Source organism: Mugil cephalus, chromosome 23 (assembly GCF_022458985.1).
Source record: "Mugil cephalus isolate CIBA_MC_2020 chromosome 23, CIBA_Mcephalus_1.1, whole genome shotgun sequence".
Lineage (NCBI taxonomy): Eukaryota > Metazoa > Chordata > Actinopteri > Mugiliformes > Mugilidae > Mugil > Mugil cephalus.
In genome coordinates, this window is record NC_061792.1 from 3995454 (window position 1) to 4012195 (window position 16742).

The window sequence follows — 16742 nt, forward strand, 5'->3', positions numbered from 1 at the left end:
ATCCAATCAGTCTGTTTGCTTACTTAAAGGCTTCTACAACCCTGCCACGAGTGAAAAGAATCCTACCGGTAATTCAATTGTATACTTATTAAGAGCTTTTTCACTCCAGAAACAGCAGTCTTGCTTCTCCTGGTGTGCAAGTAATTAACCTGTCTGATATTCGTGTGACAGCCTTAATTCAAGCAAACTGCACCGTAATAATAATTTCCACCATATTACATGTCTGTATCAATGTGATCAAGGGATTTATTCTTATAAGAGGAAGCTGGCCACCCACAACCTTGCTTTGTCAGTTAATTAGTTTAATTGCGGTGTAACTAGATACAGACCATCCGCCAATAAATTACACTGGTGGATATGAGGAATCTTCTTTCCAAATAGCTCACAAATTGATATTTTAAAATTAAGGATGTATCAAATGCTGACATCATTTCCCGGGTAGTAGAGATGCAACCGATTGCTGACATATGCCATCTCTGCAGATTTGCTATTTTCAGCTGAGGAATGATCTTATTAGCCATGAAATCCCTTGCGAACAGTTCCTCAACCCAAATGTGACTTTAATTGTTTCAATTTTGCACTCCTACTCAGTTTACAACGAATGCGTATTTTGTCAAGTAGGGATAATCTTACTTTAGAGTCTTGCCGGTATATTCTACTAAGATAGAGCATAACATAGTTGTCACGTTATTGACTTTTAAATATTTTCTGTAACTGTATTTGGTTTCCCTTGCGTTTCCTACTTTGATTTTGAAACCGTCGTCCTTGTCCTATCATGTCCTGCTTCACCTCCTGTCTGTGTTTTTCATCACAAGTGCCTCGTTAGCCATTGCATATCTATGTATGAGCCTGACTTTGTCCTACTCAGCTCTGCTTTCTTTTTGTTTATTGGATTACAATGCCTTATTTAATAACCCTTTTTGCTATCTCAATCATACATCTTCAGGATACTAGCAGATTCCCATTCATCGTATTGCCTTAGCTTAGTCAGCTAGCCATCTGGCTCACACCTTCCTTATATTGTCGTCTCACGGGTCCCATGGGTTAAATAGATGGCCCTCTGTAAACGTTTTTTTAATATGTGCTTGTGTCAGGTTTTAGCAATAGGGTGAGGGTGCCTGGTCTGGCCAAGGCGGGTGGTAAATGTCTAAGTAGCATCCACACGAATACCAGGTCCGAAAGTTTCCCAGCAGAACACTGCAGCTTATTCCAACTATCATGGGCAAGAGCTGGGGTACACTCTCATGCACACAAGAATCTCTGTAGAATGCGGAAGGAAGCATACCATCTCCAGAACCCAGAACTTTCTTGCTGTGTAGCATCACTGCTTGTCAACATGCTTCTAAATATACATTTTTCTGTTGCCAGTCCACCTGTAGCCATCCCTATCTACTATTTCCATCTCAGACTTTGCCCTGTGATGCTTGACTGCCAACATATTTATCTGACAACCTCTTGTTGGTTCAGTAAATTTGGCTCTTTAATTCAAAATGAACTCTCCTTGTTGAAAGAACTGCCATATGCTCTCCACTGTCATTTAGACTGCATGTTTCTAACTGTGTTATCAACTCCAGAGCGCCTTAATGAATTTTATTGTAGCATAAACAAGTCAACTAACAGATATAACGGGCCCTGCAGCTAGAAAACTGACCAGCCAAGTGAGACTGGCTCATTGAGACAAAATTCTGACAGATCTGCACTTCTGCTCCGAATTAGTCAAATTAGATTTAATGGAGTAAACTGAGCAACTGACAATCACCACACTTGAATTAGATGTTTCCAATTAAGCTCAGACTATCGTACAGAGATGTGTAAATAATCCGTGATGGAAAAACATTTGCGGATAGCTGTTGCATTTGATGATTTTGATCATTTTCGATTAAAACGGTGGCGCGCTGCCCGCGGGAAGGAGTTCAATTAAAACGAAGAGGGCAGTAATTCAGCTTCACATCCAAGGCCTCTTCTTTAATTTCAGCCAGCTCGTAAACGTTATATAAATCAACTGATAGCACGGAACAGATGGCGAACATTTCAGGAGGAGGGAGCAGGTGCTCAGTTTTCACAAAGCCATAAAGTTCGATTCCCTGTCATGCTGCATTCCCTTGACTGTAAGTCAGGATCCAGGAAGAGACCACCAGGCACTGGACATACATGGAAATGCACCTCATGGCAACAGTTCTTATAGAAACATGAGAATTTTTCAAAAACAAGTTTTGTTTAGGTTACATTTATGATGTGGGTGTGTACATGGATTCCAGCTCAATGGAGAACCAATTTTAGAAGTTTTGCAAGAGACCGTGACGAAAAATCTGTCCAATACTGGAGTTTGGAGAAATATTCCAAATTCCTTTTTTTACTGAGCATAAAATATGATATTAACTATCCACCATATATTGAATTTAAAAAAAAAAAAAAAGCTTAAACAAAGACATCTGGACTTGTTGGATTTGATGTTGATGTCTACAGACTTCAGTCCCAAGGTGTAAATGGGGATGATGTATTTTTGGTTAAACCGTGACCCAATGCCTGATAACTTTCCTGGACACTAAACATTAAAGGTGTGTTTGCACATTAGGGGTCCACTATAACTGACACGGCACCTTTCTTTGGTCTCCTCGTTTCATTTTTCTGACGGACCTTTCCATCTTCGCCTTGCAGTAAGACAGTCGCACCATGCGTAGAAGTTTAGGAGCGCTACATTGAAAATGGTCCGTGTGAAACACTGTCTCGTGGCCCATCATTCCAAATTGTGTAATCAAATACACTGGTATGCCCGTATATCAAAAATACCTGCCCAGCCCTAGTCACAACTTCAGTGGGTAGAAATGGAATTGAGGAAATCAGGAAATAATGTACAGTAATTGAAAATGGAGTGTGGTCAGTGACATTTATAGCTGCTCGGCAGTTCATGTACCAGAGCGTCTATTCCAAAGACCCATCAAGTAAACTGCTAAGTTATAAAATTAGAACGGTAGTCATATCAGTCCGTAGGTAACTCATGTTCCCACCGCAAACGCAATGGACTGAGACCACCCTCTCTAACCTTGCTCACCTCGGTCGATTGTGGGACTGAGCGCAAATTGCTGCGTTCACACCAAAACGAACCAACCTTGCGGGGAATGACCTGGGTGTGAAAGGGTCTCGTATCTCATATCATCCATGACCTGCTCAGCTGCATGCTTCTTATCAACATCACTGCATCACTTAGTAATCTTGTTTCTCTATCGTATACACACACCTGAAAATAGAAATCTTTGTAATATTATACCGCCAATGTTAGGGATATTTCCCTTACAGTATAGCAAATCTTTGTGTAAGAATTAATTAACTGTATACAGTTAAGAACTGCAGATAATTTTGAGCTTGAAGATTCATTTGCGCTTAGGTCGAGAGCTTTCGGACATATCTTTGTACGTCGTGAATTTATGCGTGCTTATCTGTGCTCATGTGAAACCCTGTGATACTTAAATCTTAATGAGGCCTCCTTGCTTAAATGAAGGATTAAATCAATCTCATTCTGCATGGTAATCAGCATCTGGATTTGTTCAGCTGCTAAATAAATAAGATTATGATTAAAAACCATTTGAAGCGCTTAATTCGTAGAGATAATATATATACATACTTAATATTTACACGTTAGGACGAGTCTTTCCAACAAAACGATATTAAACTTTAACAATAACACTTATTACTCTGCTGCTTCCTGCTGTTTGATAAAAAAGAAATAACCAGGGAAATAATCCATAATGAAAATAATTGTCTGTCCTGTTGCTGGGTATTAAAGTCAAGATGCACCCTGTGTCAGAGCAGGTGTGGGCTTGAAATGAGTGCCGACTTCACCGCGGTAAAAACCAACTCTCGGTGAGCAATGACACAGATAGAAGAAAAAAGGTTGTAGAGGGGACAAAGATATCACACAGGCCCGGAAAATTAAAGAGCAGGAGGGAAAATGTATTTATGTGCTTTTATCTGTCGCACTGGCTCCGTATCTTTACGCTTAGTCATATGTAAGTTGAAAATGAGTCCCTGTCTGATTGAGAGGCGTGGAGCGGAGGTTCTGGAATATAATCTATTTGCTAATTATAAACCAAGGCCAAAGCATGAGCAAGCCTTCGCTCCACTGAGCTCAGGGCTATACTCAGAGGCTGGGGAAGAATTAGCATAGTCTGCACGCGCGCACACACACATACATGCACAAAGCCTCAGAGTGATTAGACCCGCCCTGGATGTGAACAGCAATTAACTGCAATCAGAGCCCTGTCCCTCTCCTCCCAGCCCTCCCACCTTCTCTCCGTGTGTCTCTCATCCCGCGCGCTTTCATCTGCATGTCAGCCCTTTCGTTTGTTTTAGTCTTGATTATTCTTAAAAGGTCCCTTCGGTGTTTTTGGATTTTACTCGGTCTCGCCCCACTCAGGCCTTGCATTGACGTGCGTCCTGAGAAATCCAAGCACAAATGGCCGGCTTTGAGTGTGAACACACCCAGGACCCATTCTGTACGTTTACATGAAAAAAAAAAAAATGACTGCCTTAATACAACTCTAACTGGACAGTTTAAGTGCATGTAAATGCGTTACTACAACTAATAAGACACCCAGATAATGCAATTGGAAATAGATTTTCACCGGCATGTATACGCCTTAATTGGAGTTAAACTAGACAATCTGCGTGCACATGCTCCACAACCAACCCCAGAACATGCCAGTCTGCCACATGAATGTTTAAATAAATGACGAAATAGGTCAACCAGAAGGGGGCCGTATTAACCCACTGAAAAAGACACATATCGCCACCTAGTGTGAAGGGGGAGGACATGTTCCCGTCGGTTATTATTGAGGCCGGTTGCGTTTGACCTATCTGATCTAACACTACATTTGGAGTTGCTCTGGAAAGCATTTGACTGTTGTTTCATTAATAGTGTGAATACACAATGTCCTGGGTCATATTAAAGGCCGCCTACTCAACAAGGGGGTGCTGGTGGAAACTTCCACTGTTCAATTACAAAATGAGCTTGGTGCTGTAGTAAAACGAGACAGATAAGTGTCCTATGTAATATACAGTTGTGTGCTTTTGGTAAGTGAAAGAGACTTCACCGCTTCTTTCCCCCAGGTCATGACGCACACTCAACAAACAGCTGTTTGTGGTTGTGATATAGCAATGGGTATCCATTATAGACAGCAGCTGTTAAAAATATTCAACTTCAATGATGTCAGTGTTTATTTGCATACGAGAGGAGTATAAAAAACCATGATTAGATCTCATATGTGACCATTTCCCATGACAGATCTTAATGCAAGGTCCGGTCAGTTTCATTCAAGACACACTTAAACATTTGGTGCTGTGCTGTCTCCACCAGGCATATTTGTGGGGAAAAGTTCAACAGATTTAGCTTGGAGTTCTCCTGAATAATAATAATAATAATCTCAGTTACCGCCGTGATTCTATTGTGTTCACAAAGATATTTTCATGTCGCAGCAGCTATGATCCTCACATTCCTTATTCCTAGAGGCTTCTAGTGCTCATGGAATCCGGGGCCAATGCTGAAGTAACATTCAGTCAGTCACTCTGGTTGAAACTGCGGAGAATCTTAATAAATATTCCAACATCGACAAGAAAAAGGTACAGTTAAGGAGGAGGATGAGGAGTTTTGCGCGAGGCACAGTTGCAGCGTTCATCCAAGGAAAGACCGTCTAACCCTAAAATGAAATTCAACCCAAGGCTTTCAGCCCAACACTCATCTGACCTTATCAGAAAATAGCTAAAGATAAAAGATATTCATGCTCAGAATCACACAAACTGCGCATTTCTGCCTTCTTGGACTTCTTTCTAAGTCTGTTTCTCTAAGAATGATCAGGTGTACCGTTCATTGTTGTGGCAGAGTTTACAGTGCATGTGTTAAGGATGGAAAAAAAATTGCGGAGTAATGAAGGGCTGCACTTAAGGATCCCAGGCCCGATAATGAATGAGAATATTTTGCACGAGGCTAATTAAGCTTTTGTCACATCACGTCAGCTATGCGAGGCTGGAAGAGGCACGCGTGTAATCATCTCGGCTCGTTATTCGCATACGATCGTGTCTCTTGACAACTTTCTTTTCATCATTAAAACAAGCCTCCCACCGTCACACAAGCGGCCACCTTGCCTAAATTAATAACCACGTCCATCATAGCTGAATAAAAGACTTAGAAGATAATCTTCTGTTGATCCCACACTGGGGAAATTTGGCAATAACGCATAAGTATGTACAGCCATAGGTATAAGTAAGTACAAACTCTAATGGGCTATTGCACAAGGGGTTTCACTGACATTTATGAAGTGAACTTGGTTAAAGAGTCCCCTTCTTCTCACGCCACCAATGAAGCGAGCTGTCACTGATGGAGCTGCCCAACACTCCCAGCTTCCTGTGCACAGGGGTGGCCCTTTTTCCCACCGCCGCCAACGTGTCAAGGGGGTATTCCAGGACAGAGCTGGCCTTCGTGACTAGTCTGTTCATTTTATTCCTGTCTCCTGCTACTGCGGCAAACCATGCCAGATGCCATATGCCAACACAGAGTCATAAAAGATCCTCAAGACTCTCCCTGCACTCCAAAGGACCTGAGTTTGCTCTGTCCTTTCCTGATGCGTGGCCGGTCCAGTTTACTGGGCGCCATGAACTAAAGCTTTAAGTATTTCATAAAGCAATTTATTTCATGGTGTAGACTAGGGGTGCCCACTCTTCTTTGGCTTGCAAACTGCTTTTTACAATGACCCAGTCAAAATGATGCACAGGGAGATCTCAGACTGACTGCCCGCCAGTCCGTCATTCTATTGCGCCAACCATAACGATAGACAAACATCTGTCTTTTTTTATTTATTTAATGGCACACAATCTACCTGTATTACCTTTAGGATCCACTGACCGATCGCGATTGACATATTGGACACACCAACTGTGCTGACAGTTTGCACAGGCCAGGATTGATTAAATTCCACTTAATTCAACCTTATTCCCGTCAATATCAACCAAAATGGTCTAAAGACGCTTACCCAGAGTCTTAAACTCCTACAAGCTTTAGTCAAAAGTGGCAAAGACACACTTTTTAACCTTGAACAGAGCCCAGCCCATATCTGCTTGAGACTTAACAGCTTGTTGTAAATTATGGAACAGATATTGTGTGTCTTCTGTCCAAGTGATGACTCACACACAACAAACAGCTGTTTGTGTTTCTGATACAGCGATGGCGATCCATTACAGACGGCAGCTGTAACTATATCCTACTGTGCCTGGAATGATGTCAGCAGTCAGAACATGTAACTGAGACTAGATCTTAAGTTCTGGCCAGGGACGCATGAGCGTTTTAGCAGCGACAGGTATTTTAAGCTAGCTGCTTCGAATTGGCTTGGGAAAAAAAACAATTTGCTGCTCAGTCTCAAGTGTTCTATCAAGAGTATTTCTTGGTTGGTAAGTAGCAGCCTTTTCAAAGAAGTCCAAAGTTGCTTAACTATCTGCTTTCAAGAAAGCTGCAGCCCTTCAGTTCCCATAGTTAGAACAGTTTCTCTTCATGATACCTTCCCTCCTGCTGGCTTTGAATGAGCACTTTGCTCTAGACCTTCAGTGTCCCTTACTTTCATCCTCTATATCCCGTGTATTCCCCCCATCTGGTACCCACTTCTAAAACTCTGTACCTCTGAACCCTGCGTCCCTTCATCTGAGTAGCTTGGGGAGAAATGACTCAGCTCTTCTTTGCTGCTCTCACTCCATTGCCTGGTCTATCCTTCATCTAAAATCCTCTAGTGGGACCTCACCACAAACCTCTGACCTATTTGCTCTCTCTCTTTACCCATCTTCCCTCCATACCTCCGTCCTTCCCTCCTTCCTATCATTCATGCAACCTTTCAACCTAAGTGGCCCCCATCTGCCCTCTGACCATCTGTCTCCATTCATCAGAATGTTTCTCTCACACCGCCATTTTTTCCTCATCTGTGTTTTCTAAATCACGTCTCCGGCTCCGTCTTTGCTTTTCATCAACCTTGTGACACCATTTCAGCGAGCCAAAATGAAAAGAACATTGCCGACAGTTTTTTTAAAAAAAAAGAAAAAAGAAAAAAAAAGAAAGAGAGCAAGAAATGCGCACGGAATAGAAAAACAGGCAGGAAGTGTGTGTCTCGCGGCACCTTTGTGTGAGGGTGTGACACTAGACAACGATACGAGCGGAGGGAATGAAACTGCGAATGAATGAGACACAAAAATACAAATAAAATTCAAGAACAATAGATAGACAGGCTGCGATACTGAAGAACCTGAAAATACTGGCAGAAATTAGATGGGGAGACGGTTAGGGAGACGTAAAAGAAAAAAAGGGTGAGAAAGTAGAGGCCAGATTAAAAGGCACCCGTCTCAAACTGAACCAAGGCAACTCCGTGACCGAGTAAACACAAACAAATACTGTCCAGATAACCAAGTATATGCACAATCATTTGAAAAGTACTAAAATATCAATGTTATATTAGCTGTTATAATAGCTAAAAGGAAAAAATCTAACAAAATGACTGTATGCAATGGCTGCCTTTACCCTTAAAGCGACTTGTAATATTTGGATCCAGGTGGCGAGGCAGCTGCTTTACAGTAGGTTGCCTCAAGCCAATAAAATTCTAATTGAACCTGCTCTAATCAATGTTTTTATATTAACTATGGTGTATTACTTGATAAACCTGGAGCATTTTAGTATCTTTCAACTGTTGTGTAGCCCCCAATGTTAACGTTTCAGCAACAAGAAAGATGTCTTTGTCCTTGTTACTCGGGAAGGAAAGTCTGAAAAGGAGTTGGTGGAAAACAAAACTAAGCTACAATGGTCCATAAAATAGATGCAGCTTTAAATGATTTAGTTGGTTTCTGCTGGAAGAACATCAAAACCTCACTTTTCAACACCCATACAATGTTAGCACTACAGCGGTCCGCCACGGGCTAATTTACTCTGGAGAAAACGGAACCGACAACTCACGCACCATGAAGAAGCTATTTGCTTTTACATTACCACTTTTTAAAAACCAATGTTATTTGTAGTTATTCACACAGAGTAGGTCAAAACCCAAAGGTAAAAAATCCAGATGTAACATGAACTAGCTTAACTTTATAAGCGCTAGCTAGCAAATTAGATTGAACATTAGCAGTTTAATATAAATTAGATTTCTTCGCTGACAAAACCATTTTGTGTACTATTCCTGTACATGAACTACACAGGCTGCTGCTATTTGTTGCTAAATCCAATATCCGCATAATTACGGTAATTTAAAGAAGGACTGATAAAACACACATGACCTCACACTGCATGGAGAAACTATTTGTGTTTGAGTAGGTCAAAACCCGAACACTTAACATAACTGGCTTAACTTTATAAGCGCTAGCTAGCAAAATTAGATTCAATGTCAACCGTTGATACAAATTCGATTTATTGGCTGCTACTTTTCCCATAGAATGTCACGTCTCATTTTGTGTACTGTTTCTGTGTAAGACTTGCACAGGCTGTTGCTAAATCCAATATCATTATTATCCAACAGCATTATTACGGTAATTTGAGGACAGACTGGTTAAAAAAAACACACACAACCTTATTCTACAGTATGTGGCACATACTGTGTAAATACTTTTTAACAGATGGGATCACATCATAATCAGTGTCTTTTATTAAGACTGACTGAACTCGTTAATGGTAATCGTGGCCCACTCCAGACCTCGCATCCACCTGAGTATTCCGATCACATCTGGCCAGCTTTTAAGTAAAATACCTGCGTTTGCACCTGGCATTAAAATGCGTCTCCACATTCGTCCCCAGTCGGCACTTGGGATCCCATCTCACTTTCACACTCAGACAGATCGTATCACTAATGGATCGCTACTGCTGAAGTTAATTTTGCATGCAGGTTTATGGGGACTGACTCACCTTTGTAACAGTTCCTCATCTGAGAAACATTTGAGTTTTTGGCACTTCTTTGTTGACTTATTTTTCAGCCACTGAGGATATACGCTTGATTAATACAACATGACCTTCACACTAATTGATTCTGATGGATAAAAAAGGAATATGTGAATTATTACTATGTTCACATTTAATACAACTTCTTCTCAATCATGAAGCAGCTGCCATGAGCGTTTATGTAACTCCATTATAACTTCTGAATCAAAAGGGGAGAAAAAATGAGTTGATTAAGATACTGAAAGAAAAATATTGTTCACTGTTAGCAGAATGTTACTGATTGAAATGTTAAAAAGCTCTTATAAGCATGAAATTCTCGGATATTGCTCAGTTTAATGAAAAGGGGTAGCTCTTAATCAGTCGGTGAAAACATAAAAGGCTACTTGTTCTGCTCTATTTTCAGGCAAGTTTAGTTCACAGTAATGTTACAAATCTGCAATATAAGGGGCAAAACAGTAAGTACGCTCTGACAAAAGTAATAAATAAATAAATAAAAAACATCTTGGTGTCCAGGTGACCTGAAACACCTTGAAGCTGAAGTGTGAGAATTTTCGACAGAATTTTTAAGAGTTATTAAGTAAATTCCAAAATCATTCAGTCTTTCTCTTTGAAATGTGACTCTCCTCTGGGTTTCAAAGCTCGAGAGAAACTGTGGCGAGCCTTTTTTTTTCTTTTTCTACTGCATTCAGTCATTTTTATAGATTAACAGACAGTTAAATTCTCATTAGTTGCCAAATGCCCCTTGAAAAAAGCTTCCGCGTCCATATTGACAACCGAAAAATTGAGCAAAGAGCATGGCCAAGTGAAAATAAGTGTGTTGTTAACACATATTTTCTGGCCCGAACATATATGCACAACGCACGCAGTCCTTTTTGCAGTATTCATTAAAGACACGGAGAAGGAGCCTTAATTAAGCGCTCACATGTTTCCTATGCTGGCATATGCGCACTCACAACAGAAATACTCCTTGAAGCCAAGGCATTTTAAATTGTTGGATAAAGCTTGAGTCAAATATAGAAGGATGCATATGGAAACGATAGATGCAGTTGGAAGGGAGATGAGGACCGATATCGGTCCTGTAAATGAAACTTGCCTCTCTCTTCTCTGAATCTTTGCCATCTCCCTCCGGTTTCTATCATTTATATAACTTAGCTTGTTATTCCCTGACAGGGTACAAAGCCTGGAGAGAATATTCTAAGAGGAGAGGTGAAGCTTACCACTTTCTCTGGTGGATAAACAAACAGCGCCCACGCCGCCACAAATGTGTTTGCTCCCGCTTCCCGTTAAAAGCTTCAAATCAGAGAAACAGGTCCATTCATTTTCATTTCATCTATTGGTTTATTTTGTCGGGACAGTGCACATTAATGGACAGTACATACATGATGCATTGTAAATATGATGCTCGACTTTTAAGGTCAAGACATCTCCCTCGTCCTGGGCTTCCTACTCTGGCTCCCAGTTCAATTTAGCATTGACTTCCTATGAATCACCAACATATCTCACAGATCTTCTACAACAGTGGTTGGGGGGGCGCTAAAACTTGTCTGATCTGAGCTCACTATCGGTTTTCACCTGTTTCACCAGTCACCAGTTTTTAACCAGTACAATACATGTATAATATGTAGGTCTTAAAGAATTCCAGCGTGTGCCGTTTGATCTCTTGATTTGATTTTTAAAAAAAGGATCAACATTTAGAAAAAAAACAAATGTTAATGCGATGTTGTCGGTTTCGAGCAGTCAATCGAGTTTGTCTACCAACGGAATGAGAGTAACGTAGCTTTCATTCTCCAAACTAACATCACTAGCCAATCAGAAGTAGGGTGGGGGTGGGTCTTGGAGCGCTTGGTTGAGATCCAGCTGCAGCTGATGTTGCATTCAAGACAACACTCTGGGTTGTCAAACTCTAACCTGTAACATGAACGTGAAGATATCGGATGTCTGAAATTTCCGAGATTTTGTGAAGGCATCATCTAAGCCAGCGTTTTTTCATCGAAGTCACTGTCATCGGAAAGATGGAGAGTATATTTATGAAGCAAGAAGAATCTGCAGTTGTTTTTGTGTAAATTGAAAATGAATTAAATGTCTTAGTTGTTACTGTCTGTGTTTTGATATGAATTGTCACAGTGCAGTCATACTGATGTTGACACTGTGTTATTAAGACTGAAATTAATGTAATTAATTTTATTCACAATATGTAGAACCCACAAGATTCCTATTTGTATTTTATTCTTCTGGATTTCTTGATTTGCTGAAGTCCATGTATTCTATGTATCAAACTTGCTGCACATGTAGGTATTCATCACGCACCTGCTGCGAGGTAATGAGCAGCATCCACGCACGTTCGTGCTACTCGAGAGAGCCCTCGCTGACGAAGTGCATTCCTCACACGGCACGCTTCAAACTGAGCGCTTAGCAGATGGTCCCACACATTTCCAGTCAGACTAAAAGGGAGAGGTTCATAGCAATTCTGCAAACTTTTCAGAACCAACAAGCGTGCCCAGATTACACAACTCCGACAGAAGTGAATGTAGTCACGCAATGCGCACCTTCATCCCCATCTTTACCCCAACCTTTATAATAGTTTCACTGGCTGGTTATGGTGGACCACTGGAAGATATGCTGTTAGGTGTGCTCATTGAAGTATTAAGATGTCTTCCAGAACCGACAGCCTGACAATCACATCCACACCATTAAAAAAATGCCAGACATGCATGTGAAAGTAGGTGTGATTTTGACTTTTCTCTCTGTAAAGCTGTCCCTGGCAGTAAACGGCATAGCGGCTTACGGGTAATGAGAAGAATTCAGCTATTGAAACAAGCTGAATTTTCATTCTTCACTCTGCTTCTGTGTCATTCACAAGATTGAGTTCAACACTATGGGACTGAACATGGAAGTGTCCCCGGCCTCGGGGCTGTGTTTCTTATCTTTGGAGCTGTGCATTTCTGAACTGTGTAGTTGTGTGTTCCTGAACTGTATAGTTGTGAGTTTCTGATCTGTAAATTGGTGTGTTTCTGAACTGTAGAGCTGTGGGTTTCTGATCTGTAAAGTTGTGTGCTTCTGAACTGGGAAGCTGTGCGTTTCTGAACTGTGTAGTTTTGTGTTTTCTTCTCCATGGAGCTGCGAGTTTCTGAGTTGTGTGTTTCTGATGTGCCGAATTGTGTGTTTCTGAACTGTAGAGTTGTGAGTTTCTGAACTGTGTAGTTGTGTGCTTGTTATCCTTGGAGCTGTGTGTCTCAGATCTGTGTAGTTGTCTGTTTCTGAACTGTAGAGTTGTCTGTTTCTGTGTAGTTGTGTGTTTCTTATCCGTGGAGCTGTGAGTTTCTGAGCTGGGTGTTTCTGAACCTTAGTCTTGTGAAGTTCAGATATGTGGATTGGTGTATTTCTGAACTGTATAGTTGCCTGTCTCTGAACTGTAGAGCTGTGTGTTTCTAAACTTTAAACTTGTGAGGTTCAGATTTGTGGATTGGTGTATTTCTGAGCTGTAGAGCTGTGTGTTTCTGAACTGTAGAGTTGTGTGTTTCTGAACTGTAGAGTTGTAAGTTTACGACCTGTGTGTTGGTGTGTTTCTGCCCAATGTCCATGACTTATGGTTATCCATTTCTACCTCAATACATAAGTCTCCATTATGCTCATGATGCATTTTATATTCATATATTATTATACACTAACCTGTAAATTGACAGTTTCAAGCCCCCGTGCCCTTGTTTATGACATTAACTTTATCAGTACTCTGTCTACCCACTAAATGTTTGTGAAATGAATATTTTGAGTTCTATCTCCATCCATTCTTTTATTCATCATCAATCTCACGCTTCACATCTTGTACTATCACGTAATCTCATCCCTTTTCCTGCTCTCTTCTCCTCCTCTTCCCTTTCTTTTCCTGTCTCTACCTGGCTGACCTCAATCAGATGCCAGCCCCACCTCCTCCATCTGAGCTGGTTTCTGCTCAATGTTTCTTCCCGTTAAAAAAGAGTTTCTCGTGTCACCGTCGCCTTCGTGCTTGCTCTGGAAGTTTCAGAATCTGGGTGTCTGTTAAAGCCTCTTGAGAATATTTCAATTGTCATTGACGCTGTATGAATAAAACTGAAAAAAAATAACTATTGTTGAATTGAGGCCTAAATCCTAAGTCTCAAAGCCTCAAACGGCAGATTTTCATGGAGCAGTTTTTAATAATTCATTCTACGGTTTGAAGCTGAAAGTGGTTCTTACAAAGGTAGGCACACAAAAGCACACGCAGTGCTTCACAACAATCCTCCTATTGATCAAACTCATATACGAAAACGAATACGTTTCTAACCTTTCTAAGATATGTTTACACTCCAGAGCTACAAAATTGCGGATCCTCTTCTTGCATTTAAGGCACATTTGTCACTTTTATTGTTTGTTTAAAAGTTAACTCAGACTATCGATCCACGCTTCAATGAGCTGTAAATCCCCACTAATCCAGACCGGGCCGGGATTCCAATCCTGACATGTTTGCATTCAGATTTCAGGATTCAAAATGTCCTCTTAACTTTAATCTGAAAGGTTAAATACTCTTAGGACGCCACAGCAGCTGACTCAGACTGATGATGATGATGATGATGATGATGGTGATGATTAAAATGAAGGCGTGACACATCAGAACGGCGCGACGATGCCTTCCAAGGAGAAATAATCTCCGCGGCTGACTTTCAGCCCAGCGTGACTCTTCCCCCCGCTCTTGATTGATCGGCGCGAGCCCTGCTGCGAGCTGTCGGCCCACTTCCACGAGAGAGGGGTGCAACCTGATTTGGAGAAAACCCATTTTCCCTGGCATGACTCCTTCTAACCTAAAAAATGAATTTTTTTTGTATGCGCAGACGTGGCTGATTGAGCAGGAAGTGGGGTTCCTTTGGGATCCTCAACCACCAGACTCATTACAACCCCGCCCCACACACAGACACAGCCTGTTCTTCCTCTGCTTCTGGTCTGTAGTGACCCAGAAACTTCATGTGGGTCAGATCATACAGTGAACCCCCCACTCCACTCCAAGTGAGAGAGATTGTGTGCATTCACAGCCATTACTATCCAGACTTTTCTTTTAACACCCATCCTCTTCTCCCTCTAAGAAAACACCTCGCTCTCTGTTCGTATCAACCTGTCTGTCAAATCTCCCAAGACACAAGATCCCAATGTTTTCCCACACATTCATCTTTATTGCCAGCTCCCCCTGGCACAGTGTCTCTCTCTGAGGATGGTTAAAAAAGCCAGCAGCTGTCTCTGCTGCCATCTTCTGTCCAGAAACTCCACCGGAGCCACTGGCTCGGATTGAATTTGAGGTTTGCACTCTCAATTTCCAGAGCCCACTGTGACTCTTTAGGAATTTTCTTTCTAGGGGGAAAATATAGCTCACTTTTACGCCATCTAGAGGAAGATGGATGACTTTTGTTTTGTTTTTAAAAAAAATGGCCTAGAGGGATAGCTCTATAGTGTGTACAAGTTGAGAAAATCTGTATATTCATTGTGTCTTAATGTATGCGAAACTAATAACCAGCTCAGTGCTTGCTCTGAGGTGATTCAGGTTCTGTAAAGCGTCTGTTTGTTCTGCAGGCTATGTACAGCAAATTAAACTTAATTAAAATGAATTGAATCTGGTCCCTGGATGTTGACTTGGACTATTATGCGGCGGAAACAAATTCAGCCCAGTAAAGAGACATATAGGGCAGCTGGAAGTCTCGAGAGCACTGCTGCTTGGCAACTACAGGTCAAAACCGGGAACCTCAATGAGAAAAGGCAATGGTAAACCTTTAATCCAAAGATTCAGGCAAAATACATGATATTGCTTAAAATCTATGGCAAAAACGTCACAACCCATAAATGCTGACCTTACAGAGAATGTCCACTTGTAAGGTTGGGAGGATCACAAGAGGGCGCTGTTCATATGGTCTTTTCTAGGTAGCTAGATAGTTTATTAATCCCTTGAATCTGAGTTTGAAGGCAGCATAAGCCACCAGAGTGTCACTGACTTCACTCTACGGACGTCAACATATGTCAACACCGCCCTCAGCTGTACATCGTGTTTAGCTCTGGTTTGCACAAGCTCGCATGCTAACATATCATGCATGTTAGAAGAAGAGTCGATTCCTGTCGTGGAGAGTCGAAGCTATGGCGAAGATATATACTGCATGCAAACACGGAAAGCATAATAACCAGTAGATTAGCATAAAATACAATGCTCCAAGTTAAGCGAAATGAAGGGCCATTTGGGAGCCATAAGGGTTTCTTCTACGGGACCCGAACCAAAAGTCTTTGAATACAGCCATTGGTTAGAAAACCACTATATAAATATGAAACTATTTACGATTGCTTAATACAGTCTCAAAGAGCTGCCAGCACGACTATGTGGCCTCGAAATGTACCTCACAAGCTCGTCTTTATGTCATCGGATCTGCAACTGTGACTGTGTTGATGACATATAAATGTAATACTTAAAAGACAAAGGGACAACATCAACCCCCAAAGGGACGATTTCAGTCCCTGAATGTTAACTGTTGGTTCACATGTCCACCCACTGTACACCTGCAGCAGTATTCTGACTAGAAAGGAAAACAAATGGCGTAGATCTGGTAACTGGTAAACAAGAGGAAGCAGACAGAAGAGGCGAAAATTGGAAAGGGGGAGGATCAGTTTTCACATCCCGGTTGGTGTACTGAAGCGAAACGCAATGGCACCCTCCCTTGAGCCGGAAGAAAGAGATCCAAAAGTAAGGAAGAGAAATAGAAAAGTGAAGTACAGTGAAGAGATGCAGGGCGGGGAGAGTGAAAGGAAG

The 16742-nt window shown here is 41.4% G+C and overlaps 1 protein-coding gene across 11 annotated transcripts in view; it reads right to left on the bottom strand.

The window, feature by feature from the left end:
- dmd (dystrophin) overlaps positions 1-16742 on the bottom strand; it is a 281198-nt gene that overhangs the window by 260032 nt on the left and 4424 nt on the right. The gene's annotated exons all lie outside the window — the stretch shown is intronic.